The following is a 16,663-nucleotide window of genomic DNA, read 5'->3' on the forward strand; positions in this document are numbered from 1 at the left end:
AAAATGTGTTTATTCAGCCTACCCTCCTAGCTGGTATTTTAACTAAATAGAATTTTAATTTAAAATAGTGTTCCTTCAAAAGTTTGACGATATTCGAAGAAGCAATTGTCTTGGAACTTTTCGAGTTGAGACTGAAAACGTTGATAAAATGATGACCTGAGTCTTCAGAATGTGAACCCTTTCCGTCTCTGAAAACCCTTAGGATTTTTTTTTTCAGTATTCACTTTCTGTAATTTTACAATAGTGTGTTTTGAAAGGGTGTATTTTACTCACTCATGGGGCATTCAAAGAATTCTTCCAACCTGGAAGTTCATGTTCATATAGTCTATCAATTTTTTTATATTCTCTTTTTCTAAGGCTTAAAGTAAATCTAATTAGATTGTCTAATTCTATCTAGTCTTTTCTAATTCCCTTCTCAAAATTGTTTATGATTTCTGACAGATTTCATCTTCTGGATTTTAAAATTTTCTATATCGTATACATTTACTCTTAGTATACATCAACTTGTTCTCTGATCTTTTTTACTAAAGCATTCTTTTGTTTCATGTAATTACTATCTCTATTATCTCACTTAGGATTTTAACTAAAGAGTTTTGCTGGCAGTGCGAGGTTTTTCATCTTCTTGCAATAATTTTGTTTTCTTTGACTTTTTTCTTGGTTTTACTTAACCTCCAGAGATATTTTATATTAGAGTCTTTCCTCATATGTCTGTTAGTGCTTTGCTGAACATAGATTCATATTTAAAAAGAAAGTCCTTATTAAAATATCTGTGAGAATTGATAGCACCAATCAGCTTTACTCTAGAATGAGTAGGTATGGACTTTGCTATTTTATTGGGGTGAACCAGTCCCCCACTCAATATCTATATGTCTTTTTCTTTGTGACTATTCAATTTCTCCAGAAAAATGTTCTTCTCTCTCTCTACACGCATACACACACAGACACACACAAAATGTATATACATGCTTATTTACATACACACATATATTATGCAATTGTACACACATATATGCATGTAGGGGTCTGCATATACTGACTATAAATTGACAAAGAAATGTCAATATTTTGCCTTTCAGTGCACTTTGTATCACTATGATTTTTTATTAATACTGGTAATAAGAAATTTTTCTGTCATTATGAATTAATAGTAAATAACCTTCTGCTTACAGCTTACTCTTTGTGTCTAAACCATCCTGAGGCTATGCTGATTCCAAAACTAATATTAAACTAGTTATAAACTCTGCCACTTCTAAGCTAGTTATATTTTGATTCAACTGGCATATTTATAACTCTCTTGTGCCAGTTGCTCCAGGACTCCACAGGAAGGCTTTCACTAGCTAATTAAACAATAAAAATAAATACAGCCTTGTGATTTTGGGGAGAGCTCTGTTACCAGCTACCCAGATCACTCTTACCTAGAATCATTTTCTTCCTGCTTCTCAAATTCTCTCCATTTCTACCAAGTTAGCCTTAGAACCATTGGCCTTCAGGAGATATTACCACAGGAGGCTAGCAGCTTAGACGCCAATCAGTTTACAGCTCATCTCCAAAACACTTCAGATGAGCTCTCATACAAGACACAATGTCTTCAGAATGCTGAAAAAAATATACTGTTAGATTCGTAATATCTCCAATAATGTTGAGATTTCACTGAATCCCAGATGTATTCTTGTATATCCTTATCCTTGTTATCCGTAACATCTTAACATCTTACAAAACTGCCCTTCCAGGCCATCCAAAATCAGAGCTATATTTTTGCAATCAGTTCCTGAGTATTATATCTTGTCAACTATCATCAGATGGTATTTATACTCTTTCAAGTTATAGAGAAAACCTCTATGAGGTCATAAGTGTGATTTATCAGAAAGGCAGCAGTGCCATAGGACTAGAATCCGTTTGGTCTCATTTCCATTTATATCATGTACTTGCTGAATCAGCACTGCTGGGCAATTCAGATTAGGCTAGATAGACCAGACAACACTGAGTTTATGGGCAGTTAACATCAAATTATTGTTCAATCTCCCCTAAGGTCCAAAAAGGATAATAATTACTTACTAAAGACAGCATGCTTTTATTTTGGAAAGCTGGAGGTTGAATCCTCCTATTAAGGCTTACCACTGGCTGCATCTAGCTGCCATATATTCTTTGAATATCGTTTAATCAGATGAATGATAACCAGTGAAATCACTGTGACCACATCTCTCTGGAGAACCACTTCTTGCCATGGGACAAACTGAAAGCTTATACTTTCTCAGTAGTGGATTCGCATGTGGATGTATGTGGCCTCCACAATTCAAAGAGACTATGTTTCTAGTGGTAATGGATGTAGGGTTCAACAAAATGTCTCCACTGTGAAGGGATATCTCAACTTGCCCTAGACCCTAAACCTCTATAATAAATCAATGAGTTGGCCACTTACAGCCTTCTATTTTATTTATCTCCAACATTTCTGACATTCAAGTGAATGTCAGAAAGTATCTAGCTAATACAGTTTACCCTCTTGATTGTATCACACGATGTCCTGTAAGACAGTATTTCTGCAGACTAAAATATGGCACAAAGTCAAGGAATTAACACAATCCAGAAATAGTATAGCAAAATTGTATTGCTGTTCTTGTCTGGTAAAAGAAAGCATACTGCTTCTGGTCATTTTGTTTATTGGAATAGAAGGAACAGACATTCCTCAGATCATTTGCTTCATACAAGGCACTAAGAGCTGTAATGATTTAGACCACATATGGCACAGCAGTTGCAACAGGAGTTGCCATGTAATTAAACTTTGGAAAATTCATTTTTATCCTCTAAGACTATTTGTCCGCTGTACTGCCAGGCACTAGTTTAAATGGAAATCTGCTGGGAATCATTAATTCTGCACTTTTAAGTCTTTGAAGGTGGCACTGATATGTCTATTTTTTTACTGACATGACCTTGCTATTAATCCAATATTTTTATAGAAGTGAGGAGCTCTGAAATATTTGAGTTTTTTTTTTCAATCAGAGTGGGTCCTTCATTTATGGCTTACAGAGTCAGTATGAGAAATCTATCACTTTCAAAGCTCATTAATTTTAATTATACATACAATTACTTGGGAAATATAAATATGAAAAGGGTATAACCTAGAACAAGATAAATTATTCGCTTGTCCCATCTTAACACCAAACAACCCTTATAAAATGGCTGATGACCCCAGGAATTAGTTTTGCCTCAAAGCCATATTTTCCTCTTCAGGGACTAGGTTTAAAAATATATATAGTAGCAAACACTTGTGATATCATTACAAAATACATATTTAAGAAAAAATGCTCTATCCTTAATTCTGGCATTTCTAGGTCCATGATTTGACTGAGGTTTAAAAATTCAATGAAGGGCAGAAAGTCTGCCTCATATATTATAATGACACAATTCAGGGCTCTGATGAGTGGTTCTGGAGTTTTACAAATCAAATAACAAGATGGCGAATTTCACTTCTCCTTCATTGCTAGAAATCTAATTTGCAATTGGCCATTATTAAGTTCTCTTTGTGACGGGTGATTCTGATTTCATGCTGATCCTAATACCTATAAATAAAAAATATAGTTATTTTGCTCATTGGCAGTCAAGTGACACTACTTGATCTCTTCCACTCCAGCTTTGCTCTTCTTCACTAAAATAAAGGGATCAATTTTCATGACTCTGCCTTCTACCTACACTATGGTCTGAATTTTTGTGTCCCTTGGAAATGCATATGTTGAAATCTTAACCCCCAAACTGATGTTACTATGAGGTGGGGCCTTTGGGAGGTACTTAGGGCCTGACAACAGATAAATTGGATTAGACCCCTATAAAAGAGGCCTGGGAGATCCCCCATCTCTTCCGCCATGTGAGGACATGGCAAGAAACCACCGACTATAAATAATAAAGAAGCTCCTGTCTGACACTAAATCTGTCAGCACCTTTACTTTGGACTTTTCAGCCTCCAGAGCTACAAAGAAAATACATTTATATGGTTTATAAGTCACCCTGTGTATAGTACTTTGTCATAGCATCTCAAATGAACTAAGACAACCAGCAACCCATGGACATCACTAAAATATTTTAAAAGATGCTGGTACTCCCATCCCTAATATCGGTCTCAATGCTTGGTGAAGGTATAATAAATCCACTACAAAATTTCATTTTGAGAAAGTTCTGATTTTGTGCCTTTATAATCTACCAAAGGATCAACTTCATTTAATGTAAGATTCCATTGAGTTCCATTTTGTGATAAGTGGTCCACGAAACTATCAGACTCCCACCTACTTAAACTAGTATAATAAATCCAGAACCTCTAATATAATAAATCCGGAACCAGAACCTATAAGTATGCTCTTATAACTAAAGCTAGTCTGCTCTATTTTTATTGCTCTCCCTCCTTTGTTGAGTATCCTAAAGATCTGTCTTTCCTAATGTGTAGCTAGTATAGATTAGAAAATTCTTATAGTTCATTTAGAATAATGTTTTCATCCCTAGATTTTACTTTTTAATTGATACCCTGTTGCTACCTCTCATATTGAAGATTAAGGGGATGGGGCATGACAAGTATTATTTTTCCCCTAAAGCGAATGAATGCCTGAGTTGAGGAAATAGTCTCTGAACAAGTAGAAATTGCTTTACAACTCAAGAAGGGTGGGGCTTTTCAGCAAGCAAAGGAGCTTCAGTGAGGATTGGGGAATCCTTGTCACACCAATGCATCTGAATCTTGTTGTATAATCCCTATTCCATTTCTTGGGAGGGAGGCTCTGTTTCCAGATCAATGCTCTAACTTTTTATAAAGAGACAAGTTGAATAGTGCATTCATTACAATTCAGAATAGGCTTTTTGATTTTAGCTCTCTCGTCCTGCAATGGCTAAAAAGAAAGCCTTTACAGAGTTAAAATAATTTTATAACCCCCTAGATTTATAAAACCCTCAGATAAAGCTCTTCCAGAACTTCCTATCTATCCTTATTTACAAATTCACTGCTACAACCTTATAAAACATTTTGCAATTTTCTGAACTCGAGCTGAGAACACAGGTATCTGAGTTTCCCATTCTCTTTTTTCCAGCTGTTCCATGGGCCTTTAAGCAGCTACTCTACCTATTAATTATTTCATGCCCTTCACCTTTTTCTGTGACCATAGATACATTGTTCCTCAAAGCCTTACCTTTAGGAGTTGTGTCTTTCAGGTAACTATATGTTCCAATTTTATGAATCACTGTCTTCCAGACTTTCATTCCCGAATAATTTCAGGGTTTTAACCATCTTTTACCTAAGCTATGCAGATAGCCAATGTTGAAGTCCCTACATTGGCCAACAATCTGATGTATTAGGCTATTCTTGTATTGCTATAAAGAAATACCTGGAAAACGGTAATTTATAAGAGGTTTAATTGGCTGATGATTCTGAAGGTTGAAGGTGAATCAGAATCTTGCACATCACATGGCAAAAGAAGGAACAAGAGAGAGAGGTGGTGGGAAGAGGTGCCACACACTTAAAACAACCAGATCTCACAAGAAATCACTATCATAAACACAGCACTAAGTCATGAGGGATCCTCCCGCATGATCTAATCACCTCCCACCAGACCCACCTTCAACATAGGAGATTACAGTTTAAACTGAGGTTTCCTGGGAACACAGATTCAAATCATATCAGATGTCAATAACCAATTTCTGTTAATGATATCCTTGTTAAACAGGCTTCTAGAATATAAACACCAGAGGGTAACTCAATGTTTTCAGCAAAAAATGAATTTCTTTGAAGGAGATACGTGGAATTGAATAAGTGAAAGTCTTTCCAAATACAGTCTTTCCAGATACAGTCTTTCTTTCCAAATGAAAGTCTTTCCAACTACAGTCTTCTGGCTGGAAGACTGTAGTTGGAAAGCAGGCAGATGACAAAGAGGCTCTTGACAAAGAGAGATAATCTGACCAGGCAGTCAGTCATCACTACTAAACATAACTGAGACTAGAAGCTCCCACTGACACAGTCTTCACTGGGGGCTACTTCAAATGAATCCTAAACCGAAAACAAGCATCTGCCACAAGGTTTCACCCTGGATTTACAGGGATAAAGACAGGAGAAATACTTGTGGGCTACTGAGTCCCAATAAGACTGCAAGCAAGGTCGGTTCAGTATGTATAGGAAGAGTCTGAAGTTGAGACAGGTAAAGAAGTGATTGTCTTCTACCCAGAAATATATAAAGACCTGATTAAAAATAATAATAATAAACTAGACTTCTTTTTTTTGTGCACAGGAATCTTCCCCTTGTTTGCCCCTCCAGGACCCTTTCCTACCCACAACTACAGGTCTCCTGCTGCAACCTTATCAAATTTTGTGCAGTTTTCTGAATTTACTGGTATGTCCTCAGCCCCAAGCCTTGGCTGCAATGAAATTTCTGCCAGAAATTATCTTACCACACATCTGTCCACAAAACACATATTTGATATAGCAATACTTTCTCCATGAAGGTTTCCAATATTTTCTGTCCCCCACTTATAGAACTAAGCACATACTCCTTTCAGAAACTACTGTAGACTAAAATAATTCCAACTAAAACAATTTGCAGTTCTTTCCACGTATATCTCCTAGATTGCAAGTTGCTTAAAGCCAGGCATTTTTTTTTTTTTACTTTTTTTTCCCAATGACTAGCACTGTGCTGCCCTATCATAGGTGCTTATGTAAAGAGGAAGAAGAATTAAATTTGGTAATAACACATAGCCCTAGTCAACCTTTACATTCCCCCAACAAAATAAGCTATGTGTCCTCTTGAATTTTAAGTATCTAGTTTCTAACTTTTTCCTCTATTGTGAGAATTGGATATAAAAAATAAAATTATTTAATATTATTAATATTTAGCATATTTATTCTTTATTCCAATAGGAATTTGCAGTTCCACCGATTAAAACTACTCTTTGAAACTGAATATTCTAATTAATTTATTCTCTATAATTAGGTTTTCTTTCTTTCTTTTGGCTAAGTATATCTATTTCTTCTTTCTTAAAGATTTTAACACAGACCTCACCTCTGAATAGGGACTTTTTGTATTTACCTCAATAATTTAAAATATATTTGGGCAAAATTGTTTTAAATAAAAATATGATGTACTAGTTTCCTCACTCATGGATAACATAGTTAAAATTGTTTTAAAAGACAGCTAGCTAAAGATACTATACAATTGAATATTAAACACTGACTTCAGCTATACACAGAATTTCAGTGGGAGCTGAAGTCTAAAGGTTAAAGCAGATATCCAGAATCAGATGGGTAATAAGCTTGTGACCTTGGATAATTCACCTAATCTTCTTCATTAGTAAAATAAGGACAATGATGACACTTACGTCATTGGATCATTTTTAAGATTAGGTATAATTCAACATTTAACACGTTTAGAACATAGGCAATCGTCAAAGGTTAGCTTTTATTATTACTACTCTCAGAAGGAATAAGAAAGCAGATTGCGAGGGAAAGAAAAACCTCTAACTGGAGTTGTAATGAGAATTTGTCTCAAGATACATCCATTAAAACACATCTTAATGAAAGCAGGATTTCACATTCATTTAGCCATAACTCAGGCATAGATGATTGTGATAATTTTCCATACAAAGCTCTTCTTTTGTTTTAATGATGTTTTGCATTTTTAACTGTTCCTTTTTTATTTTATGCCTCTCCTCATGCACCATACTTTTAGTATATTTAAATACATCTTTTTGTTTATATAGGTTCCTGTAAAATGTTTATTTTTTAAAATATACATAAGCTTGTATATTTTAAATTTATTTAAATATTGTTGTTTATATCTCATTGGTTTTGTTTTCAACCAGAATTTATTTTTATGTTTCAGCCTTGCAATGTGTCCATCTGGTCCATGACCTCTAATTGAGAACCTGATTTTTCACGGAGGTATCTTTGAGAAATAGCTAGAATGTTGTATACTAATTTTCTTTTCAGTTTCTTGTTGGAATAGTCATTCATGTTGCTGGCTAAAGATCACATCCATATTTTCCATATTCATAATTTTGGATGAGATGTGATTTCTTTTTTCTATTAAAGGGATACCCTTCTTAATTGAGGCATTAAGAAAGATGTCATCTAAAAAACTATAAAGAAAAAATGTCTGGTGTTGTTGTATTACCACAATAACTAAAGATGCTGAAGAAGTATATAACACAAACCTACTTTTCTTGTGTGTAATTCTTGAATAGAACCAAAAAAGTATGTGTTTGTTATTCTGTGTTTGGTGCCAGTGGATAGTAATGGAGATTCCAGAAACCACTGTGAATTTCATTTGTTGAATCTGAAGAAATAAACTGCACTGATGGTAACACAGCCAAGTTTTCTTCACCCTCTATCTCCTAAATTAGGGAAGCAGAAATAAAGTGATTACAATTATATTGTAAACACCTGAATCTGATGCCTTTTGTTCTGTATACAATTTTTAAAAAGACTTTTGCTAGTAGAATGAAGGAAAAGTTATCAGCTACTTTTTGTTCACTTAAATTATCTCATTACTAATATTTACTGCTCTTAGGATGAAACTAATTTCTATAATCTTATATACAGTGTAATTTTTTCTGGGGAAAATACAAACAAATTAGTATATAAATGAATAAAAGAATAAAACCAGGAAAAAAGCTGTGTGATTTAGGCATTCAAAAAAAAAAAAAACAATTTTCAGTACAGGTACCTATCTGTGTTCAATGCTTCAGAATGTTCAAGGAGAATAACAACCTTGAAATAGTCATTGTCATTGGTCCTTTACTTTGCTTGTAAGTAATTTATCACTTGATGGTAAGTGATGGACTTAAAATTGTTATTTGGCAAAGAAAAACAATGCGAAGGATTATGATAATTTAAATAGTAAGACATTTGCAGGGATTTTTTTGTTATTTTTTATTATGTGGATAACTGGAGCATGTATTTTTTTTTTTTTTTTTTTTTTGGACACGGAGTCTTACTCTGTCACCCAGGCTGGAGTGCAGAGGGACCATGTTGGCTCACTGCAACCTCCATCTCCTGGGTTCAAGCAATTCTCCTGCCTCAGCTTCCTGAGTAGCTGGGATTACAGGCGCCCAGTACCACACCCGGCTAATTTTTTTTATATTTGTAGTAGAGACGGGGTTTCACCATGTTGGCCAGGCTGGTCTCGAACTCCTGATCTCAGGTGATCCACCTGCCTTGGCCTCCCAAAGTTCTGGGATTACAGGCATGAGCCACCGCGCCTGGCCTGGAGCATGTTTTTAAGCAGGCAAATTTGACAATATTTTAGTTCTACATCAATATGAACTGAAGACAATAATCATTTACAAAAAGTTATGATATACCTTAGTAAGTGCTGTAAAAGCTAGTCATATAGAAGAGATGCTCTACTATAGAGTTCATAAAAATTCAATTAGGTGTCGGGTGCAGTGGCTTACGCCTGTAATCCCAGCACTTTGGGAGGCCGTGACGGGTGGATCACGAGGTCAGGAGATCGAGACCATCCTGGCTAACATGGTGAAACCCCGTCTCTACTAAAAATACAAAAAAATTAGCCGGGCGTGGTGGTGGGCGCTTGTAATCCCAGCTACTCTACTCGGGAGGCTGAGGCAGGAGAATGGCATGAACCCGGGAGGCGGAGCTTGCAGTGTGCCGAGATCACGCAACTGCACTCCAGCCTGGGCGACAGAGCGAGACACCGTCCCCCCCCAAAAAAATAAATAAAATAAAAAAATTTCAATTAGGTGTCAAATTACTCCTCCATCCATTTGTCAATTGATTTGATCTCTCAAAAATAATTTATTGTAATAAGCTCAGTCAAATCTCTGTGCCATAATTTGCATTTAAGGCTATGATGAAATAGTTACATGCATTAGTACAAACTGTGTGCTAGTATATTAGATGAACTTGGAATAAATCTTATATGAGACTATTCTTACGTTTTATAACCTCAAAATGTCACACAATCAAAACTTCCCCCAAATGTAGTTCAAACATTTGGATTTTTTAATACTTAACTTTTATACAATGAAGATTCCAAGGAATTTTATCTATCACATCATTTTAACTGTGTCTATTAATTCTGAAGATCTTATTTCTAGAATCCTTAACATTGAAGTCTTTGTGTGTAAATGATATTGCTATTACTAAAAATAGGTTTCTCTTACTGAACAAGAAGGAAAAAACCAATATCAAATTAAAATTTTATGCAAGTTTACACTGTAATTCTGTCTAGGGAAACATGATCCACTAGGCGCATGAGATTGCACAGTATCAAATGACCATCTGAAGCTCTTTGAAATATGCTTTGCACAATGAAATCAACCACAACACCTTAACTAAAGGACTGCTACAGAGGGTTTTTAAAAGATGTTTTCTTGCTTCCAAAAACCACAAAATACTTTCTTCATATCAGTTGAAATTTTGTAGTGAGCTCAAACATTTTGTTTATAGAGGTCTGTATCCAAAATGACACAGCCTTTATTTTCATCTTGTATATTTTCTATTATAGTTGAAGTTATTGTTATATCTGCTTAAAATCTGACTAAAGATTATAAAGTTATAGAAGGAAAATGGAGGGAGGGAAATTGAACAAGAATGCACATTTTATAGAAAAGAATTCTTGTAAAGTAAAGCTGTTGGATTCTAAAGTGACTTGGCCAGGAATATGTACCACTAAGCACTTTTCTCCCTCATGTAGAAAACTGCAGATTTTATTTCAAGTATTTGAAAGTTAGAAAGAACTGGCCACATAATCTACTATACATTTTACAGATTTCTCCAAAGCCAGCAACTTAATTCTAAACATTGTTTTCAGCCAAAGGGCAATAAATATCTTCACTGTTAAATTTATTTTCAACTGCTGAAAATGGCCTTAACCTGTTGGCTTCATAAATTGAAAACTCACTCTCTACACTCATTTCTAGGATTTCTGCTCAACTCTATAAACTTTATGCAAGACTATTTGAATTCTTTGGCTTTTTAAGTCATTTAATAGCCAACTAATTGCATTACCTTTAACATATTCACTCTCTTAATGTTCAAGATAGTGCCCCAAAGTAATTTTTACCATATTCTTTACAAATTTCTGAATTCCTAGAAGAACAATAATCTAAACTTGGATTTCAAAAACAATGTTTTCTATTAATAATCCCCACAAAAAAAAAATAAAAAGAAGCCAATTTTTAAATGAGGGTTCCTTCTAGAATATTTTAATATCCTTTCACTACCCTTACCTAAGGAATTGTTACAGTTTAGAATCATCCTGACAGCTTGTCAAAATTTCATGTTGCTGAGCCCTAACTTCAGAGGTTCTGACTTAGGCTTGTGAGGGAGCCTAGAAATTTGCACTTTTATCGTGGCTCCAGGGTGTTGCAGATTCAAACTGGCCAAGCATAACACTCTGAGCAAATCTGCTCTACATTTTTTACTGAATTATGACTTCTGATCTCAACTATTTTTCCCACTGCTTCTTGGGAGAGCAGATCCTAGGGCAGAAGTATTCAAAACTGTTCTTTCTGCTATATTACAATATGTTAGTCAGGAGTTACTTGAGCTTGAAGTGGAAGGCAGGGCATAGAATTTCACTCTGTCACCTCTGAAATACAGCCTTGTTGTCCTTTAAAATTTAGAACTTTCCATAGCCTATGAGATGTGAGAGAAAAAATAAAGAAACTCCAAGTTTACTCTGCTGCCAATTGGCTGCTATGCCAATGTGAGGATGGTGATGAAAAACCTTTGTCATTTTCTTGCCATTTTCACCAGATGGACTCTATCGTAACAATCAATTTTTTAGAAAAGCCCCTAAGGGTGGGTGGGGTGAGTTGTAGACAAACTGTCAGCTCCAGTGTTGACAGGATCCTTATTTCTGGGAGTTGCATTTCTTGGAAAACTTATAACCACTGTTGCAAAAGCTATTAATTAGCCTTTACTATTAATTCGTTATGCTCACTTATTTGTTAACATGAGTTTATTCCCAGGGCATAGAGAAAGGAAACTTTACTCTTCTCCCAGCTGGTCTAACATAACAGATGCCTTAGCACATTTAGAAGACTTGAATTGCACGTGGAAAACCACTTTGTGTTCCCCAGACCTAGCACATTTTGGCAAAAGTCTTCTCCTCAGTAATCACTTGAGTAAATGGGAGATAAACACCACTTCCATAAAACTCATATTCTAAATAGGTGAGTAAGAGATGTGTAAACAAACTTAACATAAGGTACAAAGGGGAATGTGGCATGAAGCAGGGGTAAATATAGAGTTCAGATAAAAGAAAAGAAGAAAGAGAGAGAGGAGAGAGAGGGCAGGAAAAGGGAGGGGAGGGAAGGGAAGGTAAAGGAAAAGAAGGGGATGAAAAGAGAAGAAAATCAGGGCAAGAGAAGGTCATTTGATTTTATAATGGGAGACAATAATGACTTTATGGAAAAAGTGGCATGGAAAGCAACCCTAAAGTGTTGGTACAAGGGCCTGGGAACGTGGGAAATATTAAAAGTGATGAATGGTCAGACTGGGTCTTTAAAGGAGTATAGTTAGAATTATTGCTAATAAACACCTCACTAGATCCTGCATTTGGTTAATCAGTATTTAGTCAAGTAGAGGTTCTCTAGGGCATTGAAAAGGCTTTATTGGGCTGAAGGGAGCAAGAGAGTATTTAAAACAAAACAAAAAAGTTTGCACCAAGCACCTTTAGAGTTTGTTACAAAAGATAAACTTCTCTTATTTCACCTACCTAATCATTTAAGAGACCGAGTGAAAAGTTTTCTTTACTTTCTACTCAGAAACACAAAAAGCAAGCCAAGTTCATCTCTAAAAAAAAAAAAAAGATTTTTTAAAAAGTCTTGCAGGTATTACATTTTCCCCCTCTTCTAGGTGTGTTTCAGCTTCTAGGAAAAGAATACATACTTTGGTAAAATTGTCTTAAATATCACAACTTATTGATACTATTGTAGTTCCTGTAAGCAGAAAAAAATTGCATAGGTTCTCCCCAAATAAACAAAAAGTTTTGTGTCATTTTCTAGAATTTGTGCACATTTAATTTATGCCAAATAAATTGTATTTATTTTATTTATGTTTATTTTATTTTATTTCTTTTGATGGCGCTTCCTTGCATACTTTTTCAATAATGCAGGAAAACACATGGAATAAGGAATCTGGCCTCTATCAAATTATTTCTGTTTATTGTAGATTTTTAACATTTGTTTTTCCTTTTAAGTTTTCAATTTCCTGTATCCAAGGAGAAAAAGATATTGAATGATGGCCACAACCAAAGGATCATCCTGTCTTTATTCTGTCCTGCATTCCACTCCTCTTCTCCACTCCAGGAATTTGGAGAATAAATGCACAGAAGTCAAGATCATACAAATACACATTTCTGAGACTTTTTTTCCCCCAGTGTTCCTCAGTAACAATGTTGACCTGCAGAGAAGGCATCCTTTTCCTAGGCTATAGGCAGGCATTACACTAAAGGCAGCCTTAACTTTTCCCCAAGACCATACCTAAATGTTAATTATCTATTTTATATTATTACAAAGGTGAAAATGGTGAGCCCTAGACAAAGGTCTGGAAGGGAAAATTTCACCCTGTGCCATGCCACTGAGTTGTCAACTTATAAGAAGGCAAACTAACAAGCAAATGTAGCTTTTGTGAGAAAGAGAAAGAGAGAGACAGGAGACAGAGAAGACAGATGATGAGGAAAGGAGGGAAGGGAAGTGCAGGGAGAAGAGGAGGAGGAGGAGAAGGAGAAGGGAGGGAAAAGCAGGAGAAAGGAAGAGGAGAATGAGAGAGGAGAAGAGAGGAGGAGGCCGGAAGAGGAGGATGAGGGGACAGGAGAGGATAGGAGAGGAGAGGAGAGGAGAAAGAGTTCCTTAAGAGATTAGAAATCCTGAGAGATATAAATCATACCCCAGTACCTTTAGTACCATAAATGTCTACAAATCTAACAAATAACTCCTAAGTGAGTGCCAGAAACTATTCTAGACCCTGAAGATATAGCACTGGGAATAACAGACTAAAATTTCTGCTTCCATAGGACTTATATTCTATTAGGAGTAATGTAATAATAAGAGAATATAAGTAAGTAAAATGTTTATGTTAGATGGTGGCAAGCGCAGGGCAGTGAGACAGGGTGTGAAGGGGTTTAAAATTTAGTTAAAGGAGTCCAATTAGGGGCTCCTTTATGTAGTTATATGAAGGAGGCAAATCATCGAATCAATTTAAGTTTTGGGGGGATACTACCAAAATCAACTCTAAACATAGAGGAAGGTTTATTAGGAAGATACCGAGGTCACTTGCATAACTAAGGAAGATAAATCAAAAAAGCAAACATGTAAGAAACAAACAAAAATTAAATAATTAAACAAAAAATGTTCACAGTTGTAGAAGAAACCTCCAAAGAGAAATCTGTGGACTTCTACCCCAAGACACTGGATTTAGTTTGCTGCTTTGGAATAGCTTTCATCTCTGTGTCTCTTATGGGGTTTTTATATTTTTAGAAGCGAGAATATTACTGACTCATTTCAGGTCATAAGAAAATCAATTGCAACCAAGAAAGACCTAGAAAGTCTTTTATTGGGGTGAGGAGGCTCTGCAGGGATGAGGTCACTGAAAAAGGGTAAGTAATGTGGACCAGGCCACTGAAATAAGGAAGGATAGAAACCAATTTGTACCTGCAACACTGAGTTACATGTTTCTTCAAAAAAAATGGAGGGGGGAAGAGGGTTATTTTCTGCCTAGGGTGTCCTTCTTGGTATCTCTAAGCAGCCTTCAGGTAGGAAGGATAAACTTACTAGAGTTTGAGCAGACAAGTCTGGAAGCTATATAGAGAGACAGTAAAAGGGGAGACACCCATGGCAAGTAAAAAGGAAGTCAGGAGTCTAGCACTGTTCTGCAATTGCCTGGGTTACCTCCGTCTCTGTTTCCTGCTTATCAATGGAGAAAGACAGACAATCAAGGTAGCTGGTGATGTCAGTATCTAACTCTGTAGCCTCAAATACACTAAGGAGTGCAGAATCTTAGAGACCAAAGGACTGTAGGATCTAGTCCAATCTTTTTAACTTATGGACATGGAAACCAAAGTTCACAGAGGTAATCAGTCATGAACAAAGTGGCAAAAGTGTGACTATAATACAGTTCTCTTTATTCCTCACTTAATCTTCTTGCCACTCTATGAAATCACCTGCTAAGCCAGGAAACCCTGCTTCATTTTATTTTGTTTCAGAAAATGTGTACTAATGTCTGTGGAACAGTTCATAGTCTTTTGGATGAGATTGAGCTGGGTTTAAGTGTCAGCTGCAAAACTTACCATCTGTGTGAAATTTGACCAATTTAACTCTTCTAAGCCTCAGAATTCTGGTTTGTAAAGTGAGGATGAGATCTATCTCATAAAACTTGTGTGATTATTAAAGGAAATAATCATATGAAGGTTTTGAGGAAAAATGTTAATGGTTGAAAAAACAATTTGTTTGGGTTGTTTGGTATAAATTGAATTATTTGTTTTGTCAATATTGTTTATGTTTATTGTCATATCTTATGTAGTCCTTGATAAAGATGAAGGCAAAGATGAAGATGAGGAAAAAGGGCAGGAAGAAAAGGAGGAGGAGGAGAAGAGAGAGAAAGAGGAGGAAAAGGAGGAAGAGGAGGAGAATAAGAATACAGTGAAGAAGCAGCCATCACCACCAAAACTCACACTTTAGATAAACAATCAAACCTTTAAGCTTTGTCCTCACTCTAAACTTGAGATTGGAAAGGTATGAATGAAACAGAATTTTTCTATCTTAAGCTAAACATTCTCATCTTCTCAGGAGAGAGACCTTGACTCAGGCAACTGGAATTTTCTTATCAGCTCAGCAGGTGCTAAATGGGTTTACTTGGGAAACAAAGAAAGCATTTAACTTCTACATTAAAAGAATTATTTGGAACCTGACAGACAGCTGCCTGATATTTCATCTCTGAAGTAAGAATTAGGTACAGTTCAGGAAAAAAAAATTAGAGAATGAAAGACTTCTCTGGAGCCGAATGTAGAAGAATCTATCATGGTTACAAATAGCACTGAAGTGTATCTCCAACAGCTTTTTCAAGGTCTCAGTGAAATCTAATTCCACTTGTTTCTTATTTCTGGCGAAAGATAAAGAGACTAGAGATAAAGGCAAACTCAAAATGGTTGTCTTGTTTGAAATTGAGAATATTTCAAAATATATCCGTTGCATAAAGGTAAGATAATGCTCTCAACTTATTTTCTGGCATGTGTTAGTCTTATTTTTAGGTACTTTTCAATGTGATTACCTTTTAGCTTAATAACTCAAATAATGAAATGAGGTTAACAGAAAAAAACACAGTAAGTGTTCTTTTTGATGTGTTTTGTTTTGTTTTGTTTTTTTGGAGGGAAAATACAACCAAGAAATAGCTAAAAGAAGGTTAGCAATAGTTCAGAAATATCCGGCCTTACATAAAAGTAATATAATGGACTTTGGGGACTGGGTGAGGCAGGAGGGGGAGGGGGAATAATGGGAGGGGGCTGAGAGATAAAAGACTGCACATTCAAAAAAAATTAGGAAAAGAATAAATATTAGGTACCCAGGAATATGTCTAATAAAAAGTGTGTAAGACTTCTACATAGACAAGTATAAAATATTACTTATAAAATATTACACAGACAAATGTAAAATAATGAAATGTTTAAAAGTCTAAATA

This window comes from Gorilla gorilla, chromosome 10, assembly GCF_029281585.2.
Source record: "Gorilla gorilla gorilla isolate KB3781 chromosome 10, NHGRI_mGorGor1-v2.1_pri, whole genome shotgun sequence".
Classification (NCBI taxonomy): Eukaryota; Metazoa; Chordata; class Mammalia; order Primates; family Hominidae; genus Gorilla; species Gorilla gorilla.